Source organism: Cervus canadensis, chromosome 11, assembly GCF_019320065.1.
Source record: "Cervus canadensis isolate Bull #8, Minnesota chromosome 11, ASM1932006v1, whole genome shotgun sequence".
Taxonomy (NCBI): domain Eukaryota; kingdom Metazoa; phylum Chordata; class Mammalia; order Artiodactyla; family Cervidae; genus Cervus; species Cervus canadensis.
The window spans coordinates 61040392-61066603 of NC_057396.1; the positions used below are offsets into that span (position 1 = coordinate 61040392).

Here is a 26212-nt window from a genome sequence, read left to right on the forward strand (position 1 = left end):
GATTGAATGATTGAAAGCTGGAGGCACTCTTTACCTAGAGCAGATTATTGAGCTGAAAAGGACAGTGTAAAGGTAAATTGATCACCAACTGAGCCTGGAAGAGTCAGCTCACTGAAACATTTACATTTTAAACACCCACTTGCTTGCTTAGTCACTTCAGTCGTGTCCGACTCTCTGCGACCCCATGGACCATGGCCTGCCAGGCTCCTCTGTCCATGGGATTCTCCAGGCAAAAATACTGGAGTGGGTTGCCATTTCCTTCTCCAGTGATAAAGTATGAAGCGAGTGAAGTGAGTGAAGTGAAGTCGCTCAGTCATGTCCGACTCTTTGCAACCCTATGGACTGTAGCCTACCAGACTCCTCCGTCTGTGGGATATTCCAAGCAAGAGTACTGGAGTGTGTTGCCATTTCCTTCTCCAAAAACACCCACACTCAGAGCTATTTCTCTTAACAGCCCTAGTGCCCTGGGTTGGAGGGAGGGAGAAGGATTCTTCCAGCTTACAGGATTGCTTTAGCTCTGGATGGTGTCCCTGCACATGGGCACCAGGATGCGGGAGGTATGGTTTTCTGCTGTGAGCACGCTGCACTGAGTGGGCCCGGGGAGTCCCAGATGGGGCAGCCCGATAGTAGAGTCCGGCCACAGGCTAGAGTGGGCAGAGGATGTTCCTGAAAATGCCAGGCTGTATAGTTCCTTAGTTCACTGCTTTATCATCTTGGCTAGTTTTGGGGTCAACCAACTATGACCTTTTTGACTTTGGGATCTGTAGTTGCTTTAGTTGGTCCTGAGGTTGATGGGTTGAAGGGTGCCAGGGTCTCTGCCAAGGTTCTTTGTAGTCTGATGGCACTCCTTTCCTGAGTGTGGGTAGAGGTTAGTCCTCAGGCAGTGGGTGGTGTTAGAGTTGGACTTCTTGGGTTAGCAGAGTTTGCTTGCTTGCTTGATTGACTTAACATCATTTGTCTTTTTTATTGCAGCCATTATAATTTTTTATCAGGATATAATTGACATAATATATTAGTTTCAGGCATACAACATAATGATTCGATCTTGGTGTATGTTTTAAAATGATCATGACAATAAGTCTAGTTAACACGCATTACCACACAGTTACCAATTGTTTTTCCTCTCACGATGAGAACTTTTAAGATTTATTCTCTTAATGACTTTTAAATATACAATACAGTGTTGTCAACTGTAGGCACCATGCTGTCCATTATATCCCCAGAATTTATTTATTTTATAACTAGAAGTATGTCTCTTTTGACCACTTTCGCCCTTTTCACCCACCCTCAACCTTCTCCCTCTGGCAACCACCAATCTGTTCAGAGTTCTGTTTTTTCTCTTTTTTTTTCTCTGCTTATAAGTGAGGTCATACAATATTTGTCTTTCTCTGTCAGACTTTTGTTTCACTTAGCAGAATGCCCTCAAGGTCTATCCATGTTGTTGCCAATGGCAGAATTTCTTTTTTGTAGCTGAATAATATTGTATTATGTATATATACTATTAGAGCTTCTGCCCTGGTGACTCAGTGGTAAAGAATCCGCCTGTTAACTAGACTTACGCAAGGAGATATGGATTTGATCCTTAGGTCAGGAAGATTCCCCCAGAGAAGAAAATGGCAACCCACTCCAGTATTCTTGCCTGGGAAATCCCTTGGACAGGGTAGGCTGGCGGGCTGTGGTCCATAGGGTTGCTCAGACACGACTTAGCGAACAAAACAACAGTATATACTATGTTAGATTTTCTTTATCTGTTCATCTGTGGACACATAGGTTGCTTCCTTGTCTTGGTTGTTGAGAATAATGCTACAGTGAATGTGGGGGTGTGTGTCTTTTCAAATTAGTGAGCTTTAGATGAGTGTTGAAACTGTGGGTGTCAGAGCTCTTTGTTTTAGGTTGTTGTCATTCATTTGCCTCTTCAGAAGACATTAGGATAAGCAAAGTTATATTGAGTCAAGCTAGTTCAAGTTCTTTCCTGTGTATCATGCTTGAAAGAGAACTTATAATGTGCACCAGACCTTGTAGCTCAGTGTAGAGAAGTATCATGGTGGGGATGAGACGAGCTCCTTGAGCTGGTGACTGTCCCCTGGCGAGGGTTCTCCTAGGCCCTTGGTTTCCACCTGGCTCTCAGATCTGTCCTCTAACCTTCTTATTAGCCAACTCTTTATCAAGCTTTATCAAGACTGTTTGAGAAAGGTCTCATATCACTGCTTTAGAAATGTCTAAGCTGGTTTTGAATGTTCTGGTCTTTAAAGTAACAAGGTGATGGAAAATTTTAAAAAATAGAGCTTCTTAATTGAGCCTTAATTTCTATGGAAGTTGTTTTATAAGATTTATAGCTGTGTTTAGTAGCTCTCTAATGATACCATCAATTTGCATAATGCTGATTATCCAGGCAATTCAAAGTAATTTATAGCTATATCTTCATTATCAGGTAGGTGGCAGATATTAGCCCCATTTTATTGCTGGGGGACTTGAGGCCTCTTTGACCCTCCAAAAAAATCAAATAACAGGGGAGGAATTAATTGCACTCCGTTTTCAAGATTTTGTGGCATTTTCCCTCTCCTTGTCACCTCTGTGTTTATAAGGACGAGTGTGCTCTGTGTTTATAAGGACGAGTGTGCTCTTTCTTATTAGGGAGCTAAACTGCTGGCCGGTGAGTTAGCTGGTTTGAGTTACTCTTTTTGGAAATGGGATTACTGTTTGTTTTTATATATATATAATGGAAATTCTAGTTCACTTGGCTCTCCCACTGGGAAGGTTAATGAATGAACGTGAACTTTGTTAAACAGTTTGGGAGAATGACAGGATGAGAAATGGTATTTTGTTAATGATAAACTTGGGTTCTGCTTTTGGGCCTCACGCGAGCATTTTCCAGTTTCCCAAATGTGAATGCCTTGGGCGCTGATAAAGCTTAGTCTGCTAACTTTCTGTCTAACCCAGCCAAGGACGTCTTTTAGACTATTCCAGTACCAAGCAGATGTTTTGAAATAGCTTGCTACCAAATTGCAATTAATAATTTGTAGTTTTTATAACTATGAGAGATTCCATTTGAAGGAAGTAGTTATCGTTACCACACTAATGTGTTTTGATTTCAGCCAAGAACAAAGATATCTGATGTGCAAATTACCCAGGATTTAAACAAATGGACCAGTTTGGTTGGTCCTTCTGAATTAGTCCTGGGAGTATTCGGTAACCCCAGCCCTCTGGGGACCCCCGTTTGGGAGCTATTGTTGAAGACCTTGAGCCACTGCTGACCTCAGGAAAGTCAGGGCATTATCATTTGGGTCTTGGTTTTCAAATTGGTTGAGAAATTTCATATACAAAGAAAAAGAAAAAAAAGGTAGAAAATCCTTCTCTCTGAGGCCCAAGGTCTACCTAGAGCTGTGCCCAGGGGGTATTAGTTCTCTTTTCTCTACTTTGATCGTTACTAGGTCACCCTGTCGGAGATACAGAAGGAATTGAGAAGGCAGAGCCAATGGCAGGGAGGATTTCACCATGAGAGCAAGGGCTCTGCAGACAGAGTAATTTGGGACCAGACACTGGCTCTCTGTTTCTCAGCTGTGTGACTTTGGCTTTGTTATTTAACCTCTCTGGTCTCAGCTTTTTCATCTGCAACGTGGAGGCAATAACTGCCTCCATGAATTGTTAGGAGGGCTAAATGGAATGTTGTTGTTGTTTAGTTGCTAAGTCATGTCTGACTCTTTGTGACCCCACGGACTGCAGCACACCAGGCTTCCCTGTCCTTCACAACCTCCTGGAGTTGGCTCAAACTCATGTCCTTTGAGTCGGTGATGCCGTTCAACCATCTCATCCTCTGTCACCCCCTTCTCCTGCCTTCAATTTTTCCCGACATCAGGGTTCTTTCCAATGAGTTGGCTCTTCACATCAGGTGGCCAAAGTATTGGAGCTTCAGCTTCAGCATCAGTGCTTCCAATGAATGTTCAGGCTGAATTCCCTTTAGGATGGACTGGTTGGATCTCCTTGCAGTCCAAGGGATTCTCAAGAGTCTTCTCCAGCACCACAATTCAAAAGCATCAATTTTTCGGCGCTCAGCCTTTTTGATGGTCCAACTCTCAATTAAAAACTGGTGTCTTAGGCTAGCACCTAGGAGGCTTGTAAAAGAACAGAAAGCAACTCCTGGAGACCTCAGATCCTATTGGCAGGTGTACATACTGTTAAAAAGGTTTGTTTTCACATCCTCATATTTTTTAAAAATATACTTCTCTGATGTTCCTTTGGGGCTTCCCTGGTAGCTCAGCTGGTAAAGAATCCACCTGCGGTGCAGGAGACCTGGGTTCGATCCCTGGGTTGGGAAGATCCCCTGGAGAAGGAAGTGGCAACTCACTCCAGTATGCTTGCCTGGAGAATCCCATGGACAGAGGAGCCTGGTGGGCTACAGCCCATAGGGTTGCAAAGAGTCAGTCTCGACTGAGATGTTCCTTTAGATGATGCTGATCCTGTGACCTTTGCCCCTCCCTTTGGGGAGGGAGGTCAGTCTCGGTGGGGCCCTTTCTTGGTCTGTAGTTTGCCAAAGCCACCATTGGCATGGATGTCCCCTGGCAGGATGGCCTTGGGAATCCAAGGACGTTAGCATCTCCCACCAAGTTGGCATCGCCCTGGCTGTAACTGTGGGCGGGAGCCTATGGCCGTGCTGCTCTGCCCAGGCTCTGGATGTGCCTGTGGGTGGCTGTTTGAAGCCCACTTTGGCTGCATGTCAGAAATGCTGCATTTCCCACTCCTGGGAAACGTCAAGAAAGGTCACTTTTTACCTGGCCTAGGAGTTGGAGTTCCTCAGTCCCTCCAGCACCAGTTTTGCTTCCTTAGCTGTTCTGGGTTGAAGTAATTAGGCCACATTCAGGGCCTCTTTGAAGACTAGGACCGTATCTACCCTGTATTGGGTGTACTGGGTTAAATAAAATATATTATCAAAATGAATTTGACCTGTTCCTTTTTACTGTTTTTGTAATGCAGCTACTAGAAGCATTTGCACTACATATGTGGTCTGCCTTGTGTTTCTATTGGATGAGGCTGGTCACAGCCCTCTCCCTGTATCTAGGTCTTAAACTGCACGGACCTGTATGGATTTTATGGCGAGCAGAGTGCTGGGGGCAGAGGTGGGCATGAGGTGTGGCTAGTGTACCTTCTGGACGGTGATACCTAGATTCCTGTAAGAAAGTGTAGGGAGTTGAATCCCTTCCCCTGAAAAGATATGTCTACCCAGAGCCTGCGAATGTGACCTTATTTGGAATAAGTGTCATTGAGGGTGTAATTAGGATCTTGAGATCTCATCCTGGATACCCAAGTGGGTTCTGAATCAAAATCTTATAAGAAGAAGAAAGAAGTCTGTGTGAAGACAAAGGCAGAGATTACAGTGCTGGGTCCCCAGTGCTGGGCACCCAAGGGTTGATTGCTGGCTGCCACCAGGAAGTGGGAAAGAGGCGTGGAGTGGCTTCTTCCACAGAGCCTGCAGAGGGAACCACCCTACCAGCGCCTTGATTCTGGACATTTGTCCTCCCTCCAGAATTACCAGAGTATATACGTGCATTGCTATAAGCCACCCATGTTGTGGAAGTTACAGCAGCCCTGGGGAGTTAATAATACATGGGGGAGATGGCAAGCCCACTATAGTGCTGGGAGTGGGCAAGGAGTTCTCTGAAAGAACTGAAAGAAGCCAGTGCAAAACCAAGGCTGGGTTGTTAAACGTCTTGCTGTCACGGGCCACCGCTCCACCCTACGGAATTACTCTGGAAATTAAAAGGGACAGTATAGACAGAGAGTGCCTAGTACAGCTTCCGCAGTGAAGGACGTTTTCATTGTTAATGCTGAAAGGCACTCTGCCATTGACCTTGAAGATGAATTGGAGGGAGGCTGCCTTTGGGCCAGTAATCTTAGTAGTCTGGAGATACTTAAGAGTCCAGGCATTTTGTTTATGGCTTGTGAGGCTGTCCTCTCGGTTTTTTGGTTATTTTCCTATTTGTTTTGTTGGCTAAGGGAAGAGGAGGAACGGTTTGCTAATTATGCAGCTTTTTGTTTTTCTTCCTTCTCAATGAGAAAGCTGTCTTTTTGGTGCTCATTAAATGCTCTAATTGGATCCCTTATTTTTGGGAAAAGAACATGATATGCTGGTTTACGCAGACATTTAGGTCTCCCACCAGCAGTTGTAGAAGGGGCCTCACACTAATTACAACAGAGAAAGGGGAAGAGAAAGAATATTCGATGACTGTCTACAGTGCATCAGGTGTTTTTGCAGTTACTTCACTTCATCCTCAGGTTAAGCCTGGGAGGTGGGTGTTAGGCTTTCAGCATCAAGACATCTTTTCTCTGAGCATGTGGTTCCATCACAGCTGGACGCCTGATCCAGACTGCTTTGGTTGGATGGGAATTGGGTGGGGTGGCTGTAGGCGTCCCTCTGGTGTCTCTCCCCCATGACAGGCACACCCAGGAGGCCAGGAGCAATCCCTGCCGAGTGTGTTTCAGAAATTGCTTTTGTTTATTTGGTGCTTCCCTCCAGCTCCCTCTCTCTGATTCCACCGATTGGCCATTGCATTTGTTGCTGGAGTTTCTAACCTCTGGCATTTTGAGTTTTTCCTTGCAGACGAGTGAGGAGACAGAGGGGGCTCCGTGGGAGATGGTGTTTCTGCAGCTCCTGGGAGGTGGCCTTGCTGCGATGTGGAGACTTTGCGGATGATGGGACCTCAGTGCTCAGAGCTGCGCCTGTTAGCACTCAGGCTCCCGTCAGGCTCTGGGGAGGCAGGGGTGCTAGATCCTCCGGGGGCACTCCTGTTATGGTGTGTCCAAGTGGGGAGGGGCCGAGCCTGGATGCCAGGGTCTGGAGGGACACATATTTGAGAGGAGAGTTGTACTGGTGAGTTCATGGAAGAATGTTACCCTTTGCAGAAGAGATGTTCACATACCAAACATTTGTTGGTGCCCACAAGGATCCATGTCCTCCATGACAAGATCAAAATCTTTACTCCTTCCAGAACCATTCCTGGTGCAGCCGGAGTGGACCTAACTATCTCTGGGAAGAGGCTCAGTTCTCGTTACTGCTGTGTTACGTTAGCAAGAAAATACCATCATTACTGCCATTTTAAGGGATCGTCTCCTTAAAACCTTTTTGTGGGAAACTGTCTCTACAGACACAATAGCTAAATTGGGTACTTGTTAGCTAGTAGTCAGGGCGTCAAATTTATTTAGAGTTAGCCAACCTACATGTTCTCTATGTGACTTTGACGTGCGTGTGTGCTCAGTCATGTCCAACTCTTTGCGACCCTGTGAACTGTGGCCCACCAGGCTCCTCTGTCCACGGAATTTTCCAGGCAGGAATACTGGAGTTGATTGCCATTTCCTACTCCAGGGGATCTTCCTGACCCTGGGATCTAACTCGTGTCTCCTGCACCTCCTGCCTTGGCAGGCAAGTTCTTTACCTCTGAGCTACCTGGGAAGCCGTGTGACCTTGAACTAGTTAGTCTTTCTCTGCCTGTTTGCTCATCTATAAAATGGGAGATGAAAATGGCTAGCTCTCAGAGTGGATGGGATTTTCTTGACAGCTGTACTATAGGGTTGCTGTGACGAATGACCACAGACTGTCCGGCCCACAGCGAGAATGTAAGAATGGGTTCTCCCACAGTTCTGTTGTCTAAAAGAGCGAATTCAGCACAGCGGCAGGGTCTCTTCCTTCTGGAGGCTCTGAGAGACGCCTGAGCCCCAGCCGTCTGCTGGGTTCTTGTGGTCGCCACGCTGGGCACTCTTGGCTTGCCACCGTATCTCTCCCATCTCTGCTTCCATCTCTAAATGGCCTTCTTCCCTTTGTTTCTCTCCATATTGCCCTTTTATGAGGACCCCCATCACTGGATTAGGGTGCATTCTGACCCACTGCCAACCCCCGGTGTTGCAGTAGGAAAGAATCTGCCTGCAGTGCGGGAGAGACAAGAGACGTGGGCTCCATCCCTGGGTCGGGAAGAGCCCCTGGAGAAGGACATGGCAACCCCCTCCAGTATTCTTGCCTGGAGAATCCCATGGGCCGAGGAGCCTGGTGGGCTACAGTCCATGGGATTGCAAAGAGTTGGACATGACTGAGCGAGCATGGGCATCGAGCTGACCCACTGTGACCTCTTCTTAACTTGATTACACCTGCAAAAAGCATCTTTCCAAATAAGGTCACATTCACAGGTCCTTGAGGTTAGAACTTGAACTTATCTTTTGAGTTGGGGGGGACACGATTCTACTCACTTCAGTAGCCTCGGCAAAATACTAACACTATGCAAACATAGTGGGTCCTCAACAAATAATAGTTTCTGTTACTCTTCTGAACAGAGTGCGAAAACCTTTGTGCACCTTTCTGACTGAATTTTGCTGTATTTTCAGGCCTCTGAGGCTTAGAGTATCAGTAAAACCAGAGTGTTTCTGTTGTTTTTTGGTAACGCACAGCTTTTCTTTGCAATATGATGCTCTTCTGGGGTATGTATAAGAGCTGCCGTGCATCTCAATTACGGAATACGTTTGGCATTTGGATTTTGAGTGACTTTGGCCCAGTGCTGTCAAGGTTTGCTTCGGGCACTTTTGTCTTGCTTAACGATGCAAAACAGAAAATGCTCACAAATGGTTCCCCCAAAATGAGGCCTGTCGTTATTGCTTCTTTTACCTCCGGGGCCCCAAACTGCAGAAGCTTATTCACTGCGAGACAACGAGGGCTCTAAATCTCCCGCCTCCATATATTACATTTCATATTACACTTGAACATGGCAAAATTAATTGTGGCCAAGGCAGGGAAGACGGGAAAAACCTATAATGGTTTATCATATTTTGCAGGCTTCGTGAGGGCCATAAATTTAAAGCATATAGGAATTGTATTTATTCCTGAGATTTCACAAATTTGTCATGCTCCCTTTCTCTGAGGATGACAAGTGCTTCAAGACAACAGAATCTCTGATTTGGATGCAGAAAAGGAAGCGACCGTGGAGATGTTCCCAGGTGATTACAGAGCTGTCCCTGTCAAGCTTCTTTGGTTACATGGCTGTTAATAGCTAAATTATTAATGCAGGTTTGCTGGGGATGCAAGTTGCTTTTGACCGTTGTCTCTCTTACATCAGTTCTTTTATAGTTGCAGATGTAGGAGTCAGATTTTCTATGGAGCAATCATAAATTGAATAGTGTGCGTATGTGTTTTGGAAGGAGCTTGTAGTAGCCTCTGACCTTATTTCATGAGTGCTCTTGTGTCTGGAACCTTGAGATGCAGGAATTCACATCTTGGAATTGGAGTCCTCTTGAAGCTGCTTACACTGGGACATTTATCCGTTACTGAATTTCACTGATAGCTCAGTAGCTTCCATCAGTATAGAAATGCTCCCTACTTCAACCTGTTTGGACAGTGAAGGTGCATATTCCAGTGAAATTCACTGAAATGTTGGGTTCTTCAAAATCATAGTGAAGCAATTTTGAACAAATTGCTTTTATGGGGGTGCCCCTCCCCACCCCGTGTGGCACAGCATGTGGGATCTTAGTCTCCAACAAGGGATCGAACCTGTGCCCCCTGCAGTGGAAGGGCTAAGTCTGAACTACTGGACTGCCAGAGAAGTCCCAGGATCATAGTGAAGCAGTTTTGGCCATAGAGTCTCAGTGACTGCATCAACAGGAATGATTTGATTTGATGGTCTTTATTTTCTTTTCCAAAGGAAAAACCATGAAATGATTTTTTTAAAACAATCACAGAATGGTATCACTCTCACTAACTCTGTAGCTCACTGGCTTGAATCTTTGTTGATAACTACCCATAGAAACGTGTTTATATGTCCACACAAGCATTTTTACATAAACGGTTCATAGCAATGTTATTCATTCTAGCCCCAAAGTGGAAACAACCCAAATGTTCATCAGTGGATGAAGGGATAAATAAATGTGTTACATGCAATGGAGTATTATTCGGTTATAAAAAGGAATGATATACTGATACGTGCTACAGCATGGCTGAACCTTAAAAATATTATGCTGAGTGGTAGAAGCCAGACACAGAAGAACACATGTAGGATTCTGTTTATGTGGAGTGTCCAGAATACCATGGAGACAGAAAGTAGATTGATGGTAAGCTCAGGTGAGAGTGGGAGTTGAGAGGGAATGGAGAGTGGACTGTTCCTGGGTATGGGGTTTCCTTTTGGGATGATGAAATGTTCTAAAATTGATGGTGGTGCTGCTTGCCTATCTCTGAATGTAGTAAAAGCTGTACGCTTGAAATAGGTGAATAGTTTGGCGTGTGAATTATGTCTTGATCAAACTTCAGAATCACATTTACTTCGCAAACTAGAACATTTGTGCAAAGCTGAATTCAGACTTATTCTTTCCGTGTCTGCTACATTCTGATTTATTCCAATCTATTCCATTCCATTTCTTTAAAAAGTTGCTGCATGTGACCCACTAAATCGATCCCCTAATCCATACTTCTATAGATTCCTCTCCCTCTGACAGATGAAAAAAAACCAAGTCCCAGGACGTGAGGAGGGCGTGCACAGGTCTTCTGATGCCCAGTCCACTGTGCTTGCCAAGATGTTGGGTGTTCTTTTTAAAAGAGTGAGCAGAATTTGGGGTTAAAAAAAAGGTATTGGCCATGAATAGCTTCCTTGTTAACACCTTCTCTAGGGGTCTAGAGTGGTGGACGGTCCAGGACACAGAAATGGGCTGACTGCAGCCTTGTATGGAGGCCGGTACCCAGTCCAGCACACACTACATGGTTGTGGCTTATCCAGGAGGCCCTGAAGGTTATTTTTCAGGGGAAGATGCTGTTTTTTTTTCTGAACATTGCAGAGTACAAATGTTAGAAATTCCTCCTCACTGCTTGGCTTCTGGTCCTTCTGAAAGTAAAATTTGAGATGGGGAATGATAGAAAATTAGGAGCATACAAACAGACAATTAGGGAAAAAAGAGGAGTTGGTTTCCCCTAAGGCTCTTGCATCAGCCAACTGGTAGCAGTTAATTGTGCCCTGAGTACACAGTCCTGGCCAGAGATACAAAGAATAGAGAATTTTTCCCTGGGAAAGGAAGGGGAGGGAGTGGGGAGTGGAGGTCCCTAAAAGTCCCAGTCAGTCTAGGTGTCTGGTCCATTCGCTACAGACTACAGGATTCGTTTCTGAGCACTGAGGAGCTGAATCAACCCTGCTCTGCGCTCCCAGGTCTATGAGAGGCTATTTCATGGGCAGGGCTATTTATTCATCAAGTTTTGCTCAACTTTTGACAGAGCAGCCTACTTCCTTGGTTAATCATGTGCATAAATATTTGCTCCTTCCCAGCAGGACTGTTTCCTGTGTTAAATAGGGCTCACGTGGATTCAAGGTTTTCTTTTCTCCCTCCCACTGTGAATGTAGTGCTGGTAAAGGGGGCCCACCTCTGGGTCAGAACACCTCTGGTTTAGTTAGGGGTCTGGAGGAGGAGATGGCCTGTTCGTCCAGTAGTCTGAGCTTCAGTGGGATTCCCTGGGTCCTTGCCTACCTAGGAGGGCATCTGCCATTGAATTGACATTGGATGGCAGTGGTGATAGCCCACTGTGCATGGTTTCAATGTCAGATGGAGGTCTGTTTCTTGATCTAGGATTGATGTCCTCCCTGGCCTGATTGGGGCTTCCCAGGTGGCCCTAGTGGTAAAGAACCCACCTGCCAATGCAGGAGACATAAGAGACGTGGGTTCGATCCCTGGGTGGGGAAGATCCCCTGGAGGAGAGCGTGGCAACCTGCTCCAGTATTATTGCTTGGAAAATTCCATGGACAGAGGCCCCTGGTGGGCTACAGTCCATGGGGTTGCAAAGAGTCGGACAGGACTGAAGCAACTTAGCATGCATGCACACACACTGGCCTGATTGAGAAGGTAGCAGGCAGGGATCATGCTGGAGGGAATCCGAGCAGCAAATGTAAGTAATATTTCATAAAACAGTAACAGAAATTGGTTTGGGTCTAAAGTCTCACTCAAACTCTGAACATTGCGGTCTAGAGACTAAGACGCTGCTGAGACTGAGATGGGCCCGACCTGCCTCAAGTCCCAAGTCCTCCATCTGCCCGCTGTGCAACCTTGGGGATGACTGCTTCCTTTCCCAGCCTCAGTTTCCTCATCTGTCAACCACAGACAGTGATGTCCTAGCCTCGTGGGATGATAGATGGTACACGCATGACACTTAGTGTGCAGAATGACCCGTAATGTGTGCTCTAAAGATGACAGCTGTTGGTATGAAGCGGTGGTGACTTTCTTACCCGCGTCTGACAGATCAGGAGGCGGAGGTGCAGAGAGTTCATGTCACTTGCTCGGGGTTCACAGCTCCGAAGGAGTAAGGTTGAGACCTGTGTTCCGGTGTGCCTGACTCTGGATCTTGGGCTTTCATCACGGTGTCCTCCTGGCTTATCAGCTAATTAAGGGGGTTATGTTTAGAGGAGCCGCCTGGTGATGGACGCTGGATCTTGCTGCTTTTTCGGATCTGCATGTCTTCCTGAAAAAAGTTGCCTCACCCGGGTGACCTTAAGGATGTTTGCTGGAGAAGGGGAGCCCCACGGTGTGTAAGAGTGGACTGGCCTGTTCTTCCCTCTCATGTCCCCGTTCCTCTATTCCTGGAATTGCTGGGGCTGTGGAGATGTTTTGCGCTTCCTTTTGGACTTGAAGATCTTTGGACTGGTTTTGGTTGTATGGGTTCCTTTGTCATCTGGTTTTCAGCCTTTGATGTGTGTCTGTTACAGATTACAGTCAGTCCTGCCAGTTACAGTCCTTCCCACTGTCCCCCACCCGTTTTCCCAGCTTCTTTCATGCTTGCAAACATTCTCTGGGCTAATAAGTATTGGATGGCTGCAAGAAATTGAATAAACACATTTAATAGGAGGTTGATTTTCTGAGACCCTCACACCAGCCTCCCCTCAGCCATAGCATATTCTGTCTCTATCAGACTTGTATGCATGACTTGTGTGTAATCACTTAGAGCCAGTTGGGCGGGTTGATTAAAAAAAAACAACAGCAACACAGAGGAACCCAATAAACAATCCTAGAATGAGCCTCTGGAGAGGATTATCCTGGTTTCTCTTGAAAAATATCCTCTATGGCTCCAGGGAGGTCAAAGATGTGAGGCTGGGGGCCTGTGGTTTGTAAAGGCAGAGGATCCTCTAATTGGGACCTTGTTCTGATGGCTCAAGGAAGCCTGTGGACTCAGAGTAGTAATAGTAATAGCAATTTAAAGTAGGCTCATTACTGGAGCAGTTATTGCTTTTATTCAAAATGGCCCATCGAAGTCAGGCCCTATTAAATACAGCCGTTTAACTGACACTTAGCATCTTTAGGGAGATAAATTATCCTTTGGCTTGGTCACCTCCACTTTGAAATTTGCTCACTGCTACGAGCCCTGGGAGGGTAGCTGGGGCAGACACATCTGCCCACGGCAGCCTACATTTCTATCATTTGTTCAGCCCACATTCAATGAAGACCTGCTGTCTGCTGGACACTGAAGCCGGGATGTTTGCTGAAAGTGGGTCCTGCTTTTAAGGGACTCACAGCTCTTATTCAGTCACGAAACACTGATTGAGCACCTATTGCGTGCAAAGCCCTGTGTTTGGCATTGTAGGGGAGATGTTGATGGATGTGTGTGCCTGGGGGGCCCTTACCACCTTGTACAGAGGACGGACTTGGAATCACCTGGCAGGGAACAATGTCCTGGAACTGAGTGTACGCTCTGAAGAAGAGGGATGTCGTGAGTGATTGATTCCATCACTTGGACTGAAGAAGGCTTTGTGGTGGAGGTTACATTAACTGATCCTTGCAGGCCATCCTCACTGATGAAAGTCAACCAGATTAAAGGATCTTAAAGCAGGGCTACCCCCTTAGGGGCCTAGACCAGAGCCAGGAGGCTCTCCAGAACGGAGACTGCTCCTCTCCCCATCTGTCTTGAAGCCTGCGTGGTCGCTGCTTCGGGGTGTTCTCATCCTGCCCAGCGCCTCCTCCATCTTCCCGTCCAGGCCATCCCAGTCTTGTCTTCCTCCCTCTCTTCCCACTCAGCTCCCTGCTCTTTAGCCAGCTGTGCCCTAAAGCCCTGCAGGGAGGCATGTGTTCCACCTGCCTGACTTTTTCAGGGTGTTGCTGGTCCCTGGCAACCCTGTCTTGGATCAGAGGCTCCCCTCTGGTTCAGTCGGCAGGGGCCAGTGTCCCGCATGAGCAACAGTGATGACCTGGTCCCCAGGGGCCCTGGGCACAGCAGCGTCTAGGAAGGGTGGGCTGTGTGTGCTTTGGACCAGACACTGTCTCTCAAGATGGGGTCCCTGACTGTGCCTGCAGAGACGTCAGCCAGGACGTTCTCAGTAGCTCTGTTTGCAGTGGTGAAATGTCCGTTTAAGCTAAGCGGACTGAGCAAATAAATGATGGCCTTGTCCTCAAGTGGAGCTTTCTCTGGCAACTCAAATTAGAGAACTAGATCCTCACACATTGATGTGGGTAAATCTTTCCAGCAATTTAGAGTGAGAAAAGGAAAGGATCTGTATGGCATATGCCACTTGAGTTTATTTTAAAACCACACAAAACAGGACTGTCTGTGTGTCTAGTGTGTATGTATATAGTGTGTATATATAGATACACAATTATGTTTGCACTTACAGAGAGTGTGTATGCATATATGTACGTACATATGTATATTATATTCATACATGTTGTTATGTATGTGTAGTAAAGGAGAAAACCTGGAAAGAAGATTCCTCCCAGGTTTACAACTGCTTCTGGGGAAGGTGGAAAGAATGCGATGACGGATGGGAGGGCGCTCTCAACCACCCTCTCAGTAGTGTTGTATTCATTAAAAAAGATACGAACTCGAGCAAAGTGTTCATATTTGTGAGTTTGGAAGTCTGGGTCCCTGAGAATCTATTATGTCAAAATTTATGCTTCTTTTTATGCTTGAAATGTTTCCTACTAAAAAGGATGTTTAGAGCATGGCAGATTGTGTGGGGGAGTCTGGATCTTGGCCTGTCCTGGTAGAAGGTAGGTAGATGATACAGGTAGAAGGTGGATGGAAGCTGTGTCATGCAGGCTGTGAATCTTCCTGCCAGTCGAGTTGTGGGTGGAGGAGGTGAGGAGACATGGAGTGGAGGCAATGATGTGATGAGCCCTCCGTGTGAAAATGACCAAGAGGGTACGAGCTTGCGGGCCCAGAGATTGGGTAGGATGCTGGTGTCGTGGTCCAGAGGGTTTGGGGCCAGAGCCAGGGTTGGGGAGGTGGTGAATCAGAGAGCATGAGGTGAGGCAGTGGGACCTGCCATCACATTCTCCTGGCATCCTTACCGCTGTGCCCTTTACACTCCAAGGCGATGCTGGCGGTCGAAGTGGTAGAACCAGTTTACCTAGACCTGAAGGCTGTGTGTCCTAGATGTTCATTGGTACCTGTTCTATCAGAGAACTACCTGGAAAAGCAGAGTGTGGTTGGAACGACACCTTGAGGAAAAAAAAAAAGACTCCGGGGAAGTGGTCTTTGCTTCATCTGACTGGTCAGGTGGATGTCTGAGACATACTGTGGTTCGAGTGTCATGCAGGCATGCTGGAAATGTAAAGGGTCTGTTCCATTTCCAAGTCGCACATTAGGGATGCCGTTTATTACAGAAAGCGTCTGTGGAAGAATTCTTTAATTAATGAGCTTCATTTATGCGTTACTGTATGGTTTCTTTATCAAAAAAATCTTTTAATTGAATTATTAGGGGAAACTGTCTTGTCAGAGACAAAGCTAAACTACTTTGATTTACTCTCTGACAGTTGGTTCTATATTGGTCTCCGCCTCCAATAAAAAATTCTGAAAAATCACATTTATTGGGATTCTTCTTAATAGCTCTGTTTATTTATTTATGGCCGTGCTAGGTCTTTGTTGCTGTGTGTGGGCTTTCTCTATTTGTGGTGCATGGGCTTCTCACTGTGATGACCTTTCTTGTTCCCAAGCACCAGCTGTAGAGCGTGGGCTCTGTAGCTATGGCACACAGGCTTAGTTGCCTCCCAGCAAGTGGCGTCTTCCGGGACCAGGGACTGAACCCATCTCCTCTGCATTGGCAGGTGGATTCTCAACCACTGGACGATCAGGGAAGTCCAGCTGCTATTCCTATTGTTATTTGGTGTTGAAAATACAATCAGAAAGAAGAAAATAAAAATCACCAGTAATCCGACTATTCAGAAAAAAAATGATTTATTATCCTTTCTGGCATGTTGTATGTGTGTTTGTATGAATAGTTTTAAAACTTCATTTTATACATGGTGAACATTTTTCTGTTTCTTAAAACATTCTTATTTTAGTTTATCTTCAGATGTTTTCACCCTAACTTTGGTCATCATTTTTATTAGCTTTACTTTCTGTAGTCTGTATTATGAAGACAATAGACTTTTCCATTGTCTCCTAACTTAGAATGTCTGTTCTAATACTAATTGATTTTTTTGAAACCACACAAGATCCCTCTTAACTGAGCTGCTGTCCATCTCGGGAGGATGCCTCTATGACCAGCTACCAGTTCTGCACGAGTTTTAATGGCTATATTGAATTCTGTAGATGATCCATAATTTATTTAAACACATCCAAATTTGGGGCAGTTGTCTTGTTTCCAAGTTTTTGTTTGTCATTAGCATCACTGTGGATAGCCTGTTTGCAACATGTTATTTGTGCACATCTGTAGTCATTTCAGGGTATTAGAAAAATTCCCAGAAATTCAACACCCATTCGTGTCCCTAGTATCAAATGGCCAGGAGCAGAAACTGTTGTCTGGCCCTGGTTTCTGCAGAATATATACAGGAGCTCTATAGGTCACTGTTTCGTGTGCCATCCTTATCATTTTGTTAACAACTAGAGCATAGCTTGTACTGCATTATCCTGTTACTGCCTTGCCTGAGTAAGAGCCCATGAGATCGTTCTCAAGAGCCCCATTGGTACCCTCAGCTGTCACCACCTCCTCTTGGCGCTTTTTACCCCCTTGGCTCTGGCTTTTTGTCTTAGCAGCTACCCAGGGTCACACTGGGTCTTCCTAATTGAGCATCAGCCTCCCCTCCACCCCCCAGACTCTCACTTGGCTGCCAGACAATAAATCTCCCTTCAAAAACAGCATCTCAGAAGGTCAGGGGCCTCTGTGGTGACCCGCTCCCTTGCTTCTTACTTCCTAGTAACAAAGAACTGAAAGGGACCACCTAGGTAATGAGGTGGGGTTCCTCATCCTCCTATAAATGGATTAATCTGGAGACAGCCATTTCCTGTGTAACTGTGTCAACTTTCTTCATTAACTCTCTGGTCTAGAGGAGCCTTGCGTGCATTCTTAGGTTACCATACACATTTTTGTTAGGTGAAACCATACACATTTCCAATTAAGACAAAGAATGTGCAATTTCCTGAAGTCAGGATGGAGGTCGTAACCTTGAGTGCTCAAGAATTCCAAGTTTAATTAACCCACCCAATTATGATGGCTCAGAGGAAATGTCCTGTCAATATTAGATGTGACGAGACAGCGATCTGGCTGTGACAAGTCGCTCTTCTGATGGCTGAGCCTGATCTTAGCTTATCCAACCGGCTCAGGCAGTGTCTTCTCTCTGAATGAGTGGGTCCATTCTGGATGCCCATCTTCCTGCCTAATACCCTTTTTCTGTGTCTGTGTACACTCCATGCAGATTTGCTGTTATGGGAGTCCTCTGTTGCTTTTCTTCACAACACCTGTGTTTCTCAGTGTTACTTTCCTACGAAAGTGGAAGCTCCATCAGTTGGGAGGCCTGCGACTTTCTGAGATGAATGGCATTGGAGAGATTTGATCCTGGCATGTCCCGCTTCTTGCTGGGAATGGAGTGTATTCAGTGTCTTTTTCTCTTTTCTCAAGAGTCATACTCTACAGAGGGATCATCTGTTAGTTCAGCTTAGGTCACATGGATTCCCTTTGGCTGGAGAGCATGGGACTCCTGATTATGGCCCTGTTACATCACAGTCATTGAGAGAGAGGTTATGCCAATAAAGCAGAGTCAGAAATGAACACCAAATCTGCTGCCAGTGTCCACTGTGGCTGTGGCTTTAAAAACAGCCTACTTGCTCCCCATCCTGCTGGAAGCATGGACTCTGGGACCTTGTGGGTGGCACCATTCCATATTCTCTGGCCCCAGGCGTTTGGTCTCCTTTAATCCTTTTTCTCCCTGAATCGTGAAGGCTGCATAGTTATCAGAGTGACGGTTAACTCAGGGTTTCAGCTCTCAGTTTAGAGAGAAAAGCCTTGAATTTGGGGGGTATATGTAAGTGGGTTAAAATTTTGGTTCTGCAACTTACTAGATGGATGATCTTGACTTTCCCCCACCTTTATTTCTTCATGGGTGCCATTGAGAGGATGGGACAAGTCCCAGAGTTGTTCCGAGAATTAAACGGAACAGCCTCGGTGAAGGCACTGTGTTGTGTGACCAAGGCATAGGAGGCTCTGAATGGCCATGTGATGTTTTCTCCTTCCCCAGAGCCCCAGTGCGCATCTGGGGCTGCCTGCCCCTCAGCAGATGCTGCAGCCCTTGGAATTTCAGAGCATGAGTTACACAGACCCGGTGATTCCGCTCCTCTGATCAAGTGACCTTGGGCGAAGTGTTTAGTCTCAGAGCCTCGGTTTCCTCCTCTGTAAACTGAGTGCTAGTTTCATCTCCACTCGGGTGGCAGCAGTGAAGGACCCTATGCAGGTGCAGGTTTTGTGTCCGGAACTTAATGCCCGGCACATAGATCGCACCCCGTTGCACAGGGTGAAATCTCCAGTGAGCTCAGCCCGAGGGGTCCAGGCCTCCCTTCCAGCTGCATCTGGCTGGCTGCACCAATGCCCCTTCTGCTTCTTGCAGGGAAAGCACCACCTGTAGCTCAGGGAGGCCGGTGCTGCTCTTACCACGCCCCCCAACACCCCCGTGCAGTGTCCCCTCTCCATCTCCTATTTATGTCTCAGCCCCACACACTGGGCCCAAGTGACTCTCCATCTGTGGGGAGAAAGTTAGCAATTCCAATTCCAAGAGCTTTTGAAAAGGCCCACCTCCCCAGCAGGCATTATACACTTAAGCTTTAATCTTTGTAGATTCCTCTTGAGTTGCTGTCAGCGCTCCCAAAAGCCCAGAGTAAGTGGACGTAGTGTGTGCACCCGAAGTAATTATTGCAACTTTCTACTAGCGAGGGAACATGTAATTTGCAGGAATGTGTGTCAAGACCCACCCTGCTAAATTTATACCCTGTAATTTGCAACGTGTGCTGGCACCGCATCGGCAGATGGGTGAGTCTAGCCTACCTGCTTCACAATTATATCTGCTGGCCAGCGTTGCAAGGATGAGTAACTGGGGAGACAGAGATCTCAATTGTTTAAGTAAATTAGAACCGGCTCCTGGGACCCATCTGAGATCACCCTCTGGTAGAGGAGGCTGGTAAATGATGTTTCCTTTGCACACACTTGAGAGGCTCTGATAAGGGCCAGGAGGGAAAGAGGCGAAGTCTGCAGGTTTTCCTGGGTGTGGTGGACCACAGGCCTGGGCGAGGCGTGTCTAGCGCTCTCCCCTCCGACAGGCCTCTGGAAGAGGAAAACACACGACTCATCCAACAGAGAGGGTTTTATGGTCTGTTTTATGAGCTGTATCAGCCCTAATAATTGGCTCTGGGGAGATTCTTGTCAGTTTTTAAAACTGGAAGTCACTTCATAGCTTTCGCAGACTAGTGATTTTTGTAAAATCCTCGTAAATTTTCTGATGGGAGAAAGCTGCAGGAGAATCTTGTGACTGACATGCAGGCTTCTTGTTCTGTGGGGTGCTGGGGTGTGTGTGTGTGTGTGTGTGTGTGTGTGTGTGTGTGTGTGAGATGACTGGACATTCCTATGGTCATGTTTTTTGGGGGGCCAGATGGAACATTCCAGCAGAAGATAAAGTGTAGGCAGTCTCAGCCCTGTATAAATCCTAGATCCTTGATTACTCCATGTGACCTTGGGCAGACTGTTTCACCTCCCCGTGCGGCCTTTCCTCATTTGTGAAATGGAGCTAGTGATTCCTTTGATTAAGGCTGTTATAAATATTAGATGTTTGTAAAGGCATCTGGCACATGGGGAACACTCAATAAATGGTAATTATCATCAGTGCCATTTATGTTGGGGGAGGGCAGTTTATTTATCAGTTGTAACAAACGCTTGGCCTCACATACCAGGCAGAATTGGTAAACAAATTGGGTCAAATCCTTTTTTGTTTCCAAAAGCCATTTGTGTGTACACCCCGAGGCCTGAGAGAAGCAGATTGGATGTGGTGGGTGCCACTGATGGGGGTGTGGGGTTGTCTCTAAAGAAAGCCTTGCTCATCCCAAGTCCAGGGTTTCTTCAAGAGTGTGGGATTGTTATGTGGCCTTGGGACTTCTGGAAGTCTTGAAAAATAAAAGGAGGAATTCAGAACCTGGAGAGAAAGAGAGAGAGCCAGAGAAAGATTCTTTCCCTGGGGAGTTGATTGTGGTCAGGGACTAAGGCTTTAAATGCTCCTATTACAAGATTAGGTTTGTAAACCCATGGACAGTTCTGTGGGTATCCCACTCCTGCTCAGTGAGAAAGAATATTTTCCATGTGTGTGCATGCATGCATGGGCCCGAGTGTGCTTACATGTGTATGTGCATATATTGGGCCCAGGTATGGAGGGTGTGTGTGTGTGTGTGTGTTTGTGTGTGTGCGTGTGCCTGTGTGCACATCTCTTAAATATTTATGGGCTGGGAGATTGCAACTGGGAAAGGCCAATGTGTAACTGGCTAAGTCTTAATAAGTACATTTAAGAGAACTGAGGCCTTTGTTTTGTCTTCATCAGCAATGAATCTGTCCTCATTCGCTGCGTTTCTGCAGGAAGCCGTGCTGTGCAAGGAAGAAGTGCCGCTTTGTTTTCCTTGTAGGCCTTCCAGCTTGGGCTTCTATTTCCACGGAGGCCTTATTTTTAAAAACATGTTTTCACAGCAGAATTACAGCTCTGGAGATTACGGCAGTCACTTGCACTCTGATTATGAGTTGAGTTGGTATAGTGTTTGTATTTCTTTTAATGGGCCCTTTTCCCACCTTCCCTTTTCTTCCGCTGGGACTGTGCCAGGTCTTTTCTTTGTCCAGCACTCTGAGATGGGGGCCCAGCTCCACACTCTCTCCATCATCCTGCTTCCTGGCACCCAGAGAAGTGGACTTGGTACTTTCTCCAGCTCCTGTCTGTGACTGCTTCACCGTTTTCTTCCTAGAACATCTCTGAAGAGTTTATTTCCTTCTCTTGGCATCACTTCCTAGGAAGCTCCTTTTTTCAGCTCAGAGACTGACATTTTTGTTTCCTTAAATCAAAAACTTCCAAACTACAGTTTAGGTCTCTTGATTTGGGATCAGATATCATCTGATGAGTTCCATTGGCAAGATCTGGTTGGCTGTTCTGGTCACCTGGCTGAAAGAAGGCTAAGAAGAAAGTGCAGAAAACAGTCTTGTATTATTTTTCTCTTCCACATCTGAAAAATTAGTTTCCATTAGAATAGAGATGGTTTTTCCTCCTGCTCAAGGTTTCTGTCGAAAGGAGTAAAGTTGGATTGCAAGGGTGAAATGAAACTCTTCAGGAAAGGAAGGCTTTCCCACCCCTTTATAATACCGGCTCTGCACCCTCCTAAGTAAGTTGGTGTTGTTAAAATGCAAATGTCATTTGTTCTGTTACTGGTTTGCTCACAGAAAGTATCAGAAATTTAATCTATGCAGAAAATGCTATGAGTCACACATCTGCAAGAGTTTCTTTATTATTATTATTAATATTATTACAGAAAGGAGCACCTCAAAAGGCAGGTCTAGAAAAACAATTTTCAGAAAGCTAGTTTTTTTAAAAAAATCTTATAAAGAGGTTATTTTCCAGAAATCTTAACCAGTATCAGGGATTTTCCAGTTTTGCCTACATAAACCACTTATGACTGTCGATTCTCCTCCATGCTTGTCTCTGTTGTTGTTGTCTTTTGAAGGTTTGTTTACAGAGTGCTTGAATTGTTTATAGAGTGCTCAGCAAATGCCAGCCCCCAGCCCTGCCAAACGTCCCCAGCTTTGGTGATTGAAGACTATAATCTCCTCCGATGTCCTTGTGCCTGGGTTATCGCAAGTGCTCACATTTGAAGCCCAGTGCAGCTTCTTTTATTGCTTGTTAGGCTGTGGAATGGCCTGCCCCTTCCTCCAGTGATGCAAGCTGAAGAAACACCCAAGTGCAGCATTAGCTTGAGCAAAACATATAACTAGGACAGTGGGTCTGCTGCCAAAAATACCATCTGCTGTTTTCCGGAGCCAAAGATTGATGACTTGGGTTGTCTCCTCCTTTAGCAAATAGAGACTCAATATATTTATTTACTTTAAGTTTGACCAACTTTTTGTAATATTTCTTGTGAGGGGGGGGAATATATATTGGAGTTAGTAAAGTCAAACCCAACTCTGATTCCCAAACAGCTGCCTAAAAGTTTCCAGTAGCTTCCAAATCAAATTTTCTTAACTGTTTCCCTACCCCAGTGTCTGTCTAGGTAGGGGTGCCAGGTTAACCGACCTGAAGCGTTACTCATCTCCTATCATTCCCCTGCTTGAAACTGATATCGTTGGTTTCTCGCTGTGTACAAAGTCAAGTCCAAACTCCGGTGGTGTGGCTGTTAAAGCTTTTCTCAGGCTCCTGCCTCTTGTTCCTCGTGACTGTTTGCTTTTGTGCCTCAGGTTAGCTTAAAGTTTCTTTGGAATGCAAATTTACACCCTCCACTCCCACCCCTCCCACCTCAGTGCTGCAGGATCAGCCTGGTTGAGAATTATTCCATGAAGCATTCCACCATGCTTCCTTGGAATATTTTTCTTCCTCCTTGATGACATCCCATTTTCTACTCCTTGTGGCATTTCTGATCCCACCTTTTATGATTACAGCTGTTTAGATGCACACACCTCTCTTCTGGTTAGCTGTAGGCTTTGAATGTACCCCAACCTTGTGGTCCCCATAGGCTTATCTTAGATGCCCAGTAAGTTCTTTATGAGTGAATGAATGAATGAATCAGTTAGTTGAATGTCTGTGTACCATGCAACAGAGCACGCAGTGGGGAACAGGTAGAGATTAAATGTTTAATTATGTTGTTCCGTGGACCCAGTGCAATGGCAAAATGTCATTGTCCAGGAAAACATGGGCTACGGTGGTTTAGATGTGAGAACGCAGTGATTGCCCATGGAGACGAGTTTCACATCTGAAGGGTCTTTTAACGCTTCTGATGTGGATTTGTATATCAGAAGTTCCACTATTCCAATAATACATGAATTAAGACCTTGAAAGGGTGAAGAGAGAACCACAGCAATTGTAGGTTGTGTTTTCTTCATAATAATGTTGTTTGTTTTTGCTGTGTTAAGAATACAGTGGTGGTTTTAAGGAAAAAATGAGAGCTTTGGGGAGCCAGATCGACTCTGATTTGCATCCCAGTTCTCATTCACTAGTTTGTCATCCTGAGCCTCAGTTTCTTCACCTGTAAAATAGCGATAAAAGCCACTCAGTAGGTATGCAGTGTGGATTATATAATGTGTAAAAACACCAGTGCAGATCTTAACACATTGTGGGTGCTTCATAAATGTAGGGATCACTTCTAAGGGAAGTTTGAGTGGCGGCCTGTTGCTAACATTGTGAATCCATGAGTTTATGGTCTGCTTTTTTTTGTCGCTAATGTCCTTGAAGGTGGTTTCTTACTATTGATTTTAATTAATTAAGTTAGATAGCCTTCCTTCTATATTCTAAAATTAGGAATTCTTCCTTCTGTATTCACTAGAGGTTAGGAATTCTGAGTGCTGTATTTCTATTTAAAGATATGAACCTCTGGGAATTTTGAAACTGGAAAAAAATACTGTGGATGGAAAATGTAGAAAGAAAAAAAAAAAAACCCTGCTGCTTGGGGGCAGAAAATGGAAATTTACACAGTGTTTAAATTCTTAGTTCTCTATTATAATTCTGAAGTTACTTATTAATTTTGAAACATTATTGACTTGCCCATAGATATTTGCTATATTTAGAGCTGGAAATGCTGTGCTGATTTATTTGTGTGGACATTCTGAACAATATTTTGTTTTTGAAATGATTCTGAACTTTCTTCTTTCGTGTTCTTTAAGCAGCACTGAGGAAAGTGCCTGATTCAGATGGGAGTTTGGTTAAAAACAGACTTTTTTTTTCCTGAAATCGTGTGCTTGTTAGCAGGGCCCCTTAGCCTCTTGGCAGCTGACTTAGGAGTATGAACTTTGAAAAACTGAAAACTGTTTCTTGGGATGGTGTTTTACAAAATAACCCCCTCTCTCCTCATAAGTTTGTAAGCCTTAGGGAGTGTTGGAGAGTTTCCCTCCTGTTGGGGAGTTGACCGTGATGGTTACTTGACGTCTTCCTCCCCAGTGCCCCCGCCAGTTTTGCCTATACTCCTGGGCTGTGGTTCCATGTTTATGTGTTATCTGCTAGGAATGGAAGGCCCTGGAAAAGAGCTGATGCCAGGCCGGGTTTGCTGGCACCCCGGTTTTTTTTTCCCTTCATAAAGACGCTATTTTTGTTAAGCTTTCAGTTGGCTCTTTCTCTGCAGGCGTTCCCGGTGTGATCTTTGGATCTGTGACTTGTTGTTGAACTGTGGGTCTGTGATTCTTGGGCCCGGTGAGTGTCGCCTGAGGTGTTCCTTCCACACCTCACCGCCTCCCTGCTCTCGGAGTCCGAGCTTGGAGCTGGCCTGCCCAGTGTTTACACAAGTTTGGGATTTTTCCCGGGGTCGGAGAGGTGGCAGGGGATTGAGTTTATTCTGGGGGGTGGGGGAGGGTGGCACGGGGCACGGCTGGAAGTTGGAACAGAAGCTGTTTGTTTTGTGGGAACATAAGAGGCTGATCTGAGGGGTAGACGGACAGAGAGGTGCCTGACCGCAGTGGAGTGGAATCTGTATGCGGAACACACATGGGTGGCAGCATCAGCCTGGGCTTTCATGGAAATGCTGTAAGGACATCCTGGGAGATGATGGGCCCTCTTGGATGAAGCTGCTGGAAGGGTGCAGTGTGGTGGTATGGTTCGTACCCTGATGATGCCTGGAGTGCTCTTAAAATCAGACACTCCGCTTGGTGGTGAGGGGCTCTCCTTGACTCCTGCTTCTGCGCTGTGCGCTCCGGAGGTGATACCTACCGTGCTGGTGAGCGACAATCATCCTGTCTTCCCTGCAGCTGAAGATCCTCTCTGAACACATGGGCAGTGGTGGGGGTGACTCGGCAGTGCCTTTTTGAAACCACGATTATAGCAAGGGAGAGAGAGAGAGAAAGCAGATTCAGAGTTCCCACCCAGAGATTTCAGTGTTGAGGTGCCTAATTTGTAGGTTCATGGAATATACCTCTTTTTGGATTGCTTTTCTCTCCATATAGTTTTCTGTAAACTTTACATTATTCTTCAAGTCAAAGACAAACAAACAAAAACCTTTTTATTTAGCACAAGAAGGGGGTAACCTCCAAAGTAACTGCATGAAAAGTTCATTGAAAACCTAAATATCCGTGATAACAAGAGCCACAGAGGAGTGGGGGAATGAGGCTGAAGGTAGCTGGAGATGACGTGGGCTTTCCAGGAGGTGAGTCCCAGCCCGGGGTCAGACTCTTTTTGGAATGAGAGCTGGAGCAGTTGTTCAGACTTTGCAGATGCTTCCTGGAGGCTTGCACCTCAGCCAGGGTCAGTGGATGGGGCCCGCAGAGCCTCGTGCCAGGCCTGAGAAGTCTGCGTGCTTGGGGTTATGGGTGGGGCTGATGCCGTTTTGGTCATTGCAGAAAAGGAGTGGGGCTGTTCTGATATTAGGGGAAAGTGAGCAAACCCATTAAAAATAAAAGCTGGACATTCCATTCAGCACTTCTCCTTCTGACAGTACCCCCACCCGTCGATAGATCGTGCCATTGTGGCCTGGGGACCTAGGAACCTGGCCTGACTTTGAGCAGTGAGTTTGCTGGTGGCTCCAACTGCGAAAGGAAGAGAGGAGAGGATCTACTGAGAATGGTCAGAGATGGTGTCTGTGAGCCAGCTACCGTTCAAGGGATTTTTTTTTTTTTTATTAAATAAACTTTTTACAGAAGTTTAACACATTGACTGAAAAGTGCACAAATGTTAAGTGTGGAGCTCATGAATTTTCATGAAGCAAACACGCCTGGGAATCCAGGGCTCGGTGGAGAAACAGACCATCACCAAGCACCCCAGAACCCTTGTGGTTCCCCCCCCAATCCTGGCTTCAACCCCA

The 26212-nt window shown here is 45.9% G+C and overlaps 1 protein-coding gene across 6 annotated transcripts in view; it reads left to right on the forward strand.

The window, feature by feature from the left end:
* LDLRAD3 (low density lipoprotein receptor class A domain containing 3) overlaps positions 1–26212 on the forward strand; it is a 263153-nt gene that overhangs the window by 31055 nt on the left and 205886 nt on the right. The window contains exon 1 of one of the 6 annotated variants that reach the window (XM_043482563.1): positions 24922–24942. The exons of 4 other annotated variants lie outside the window; for them this stretch is intronic. The gene's annotated coding sequence lies outside the window, so the exon portion shown is untranslated. Of the gene's footprint in view, positions 1–24921; positions 24943–25001; positions 25133–26212 lie in introns of those variants that run through there. One more of the 6 variants, XM_043482562.1, reaches the window with a different exon arrangement.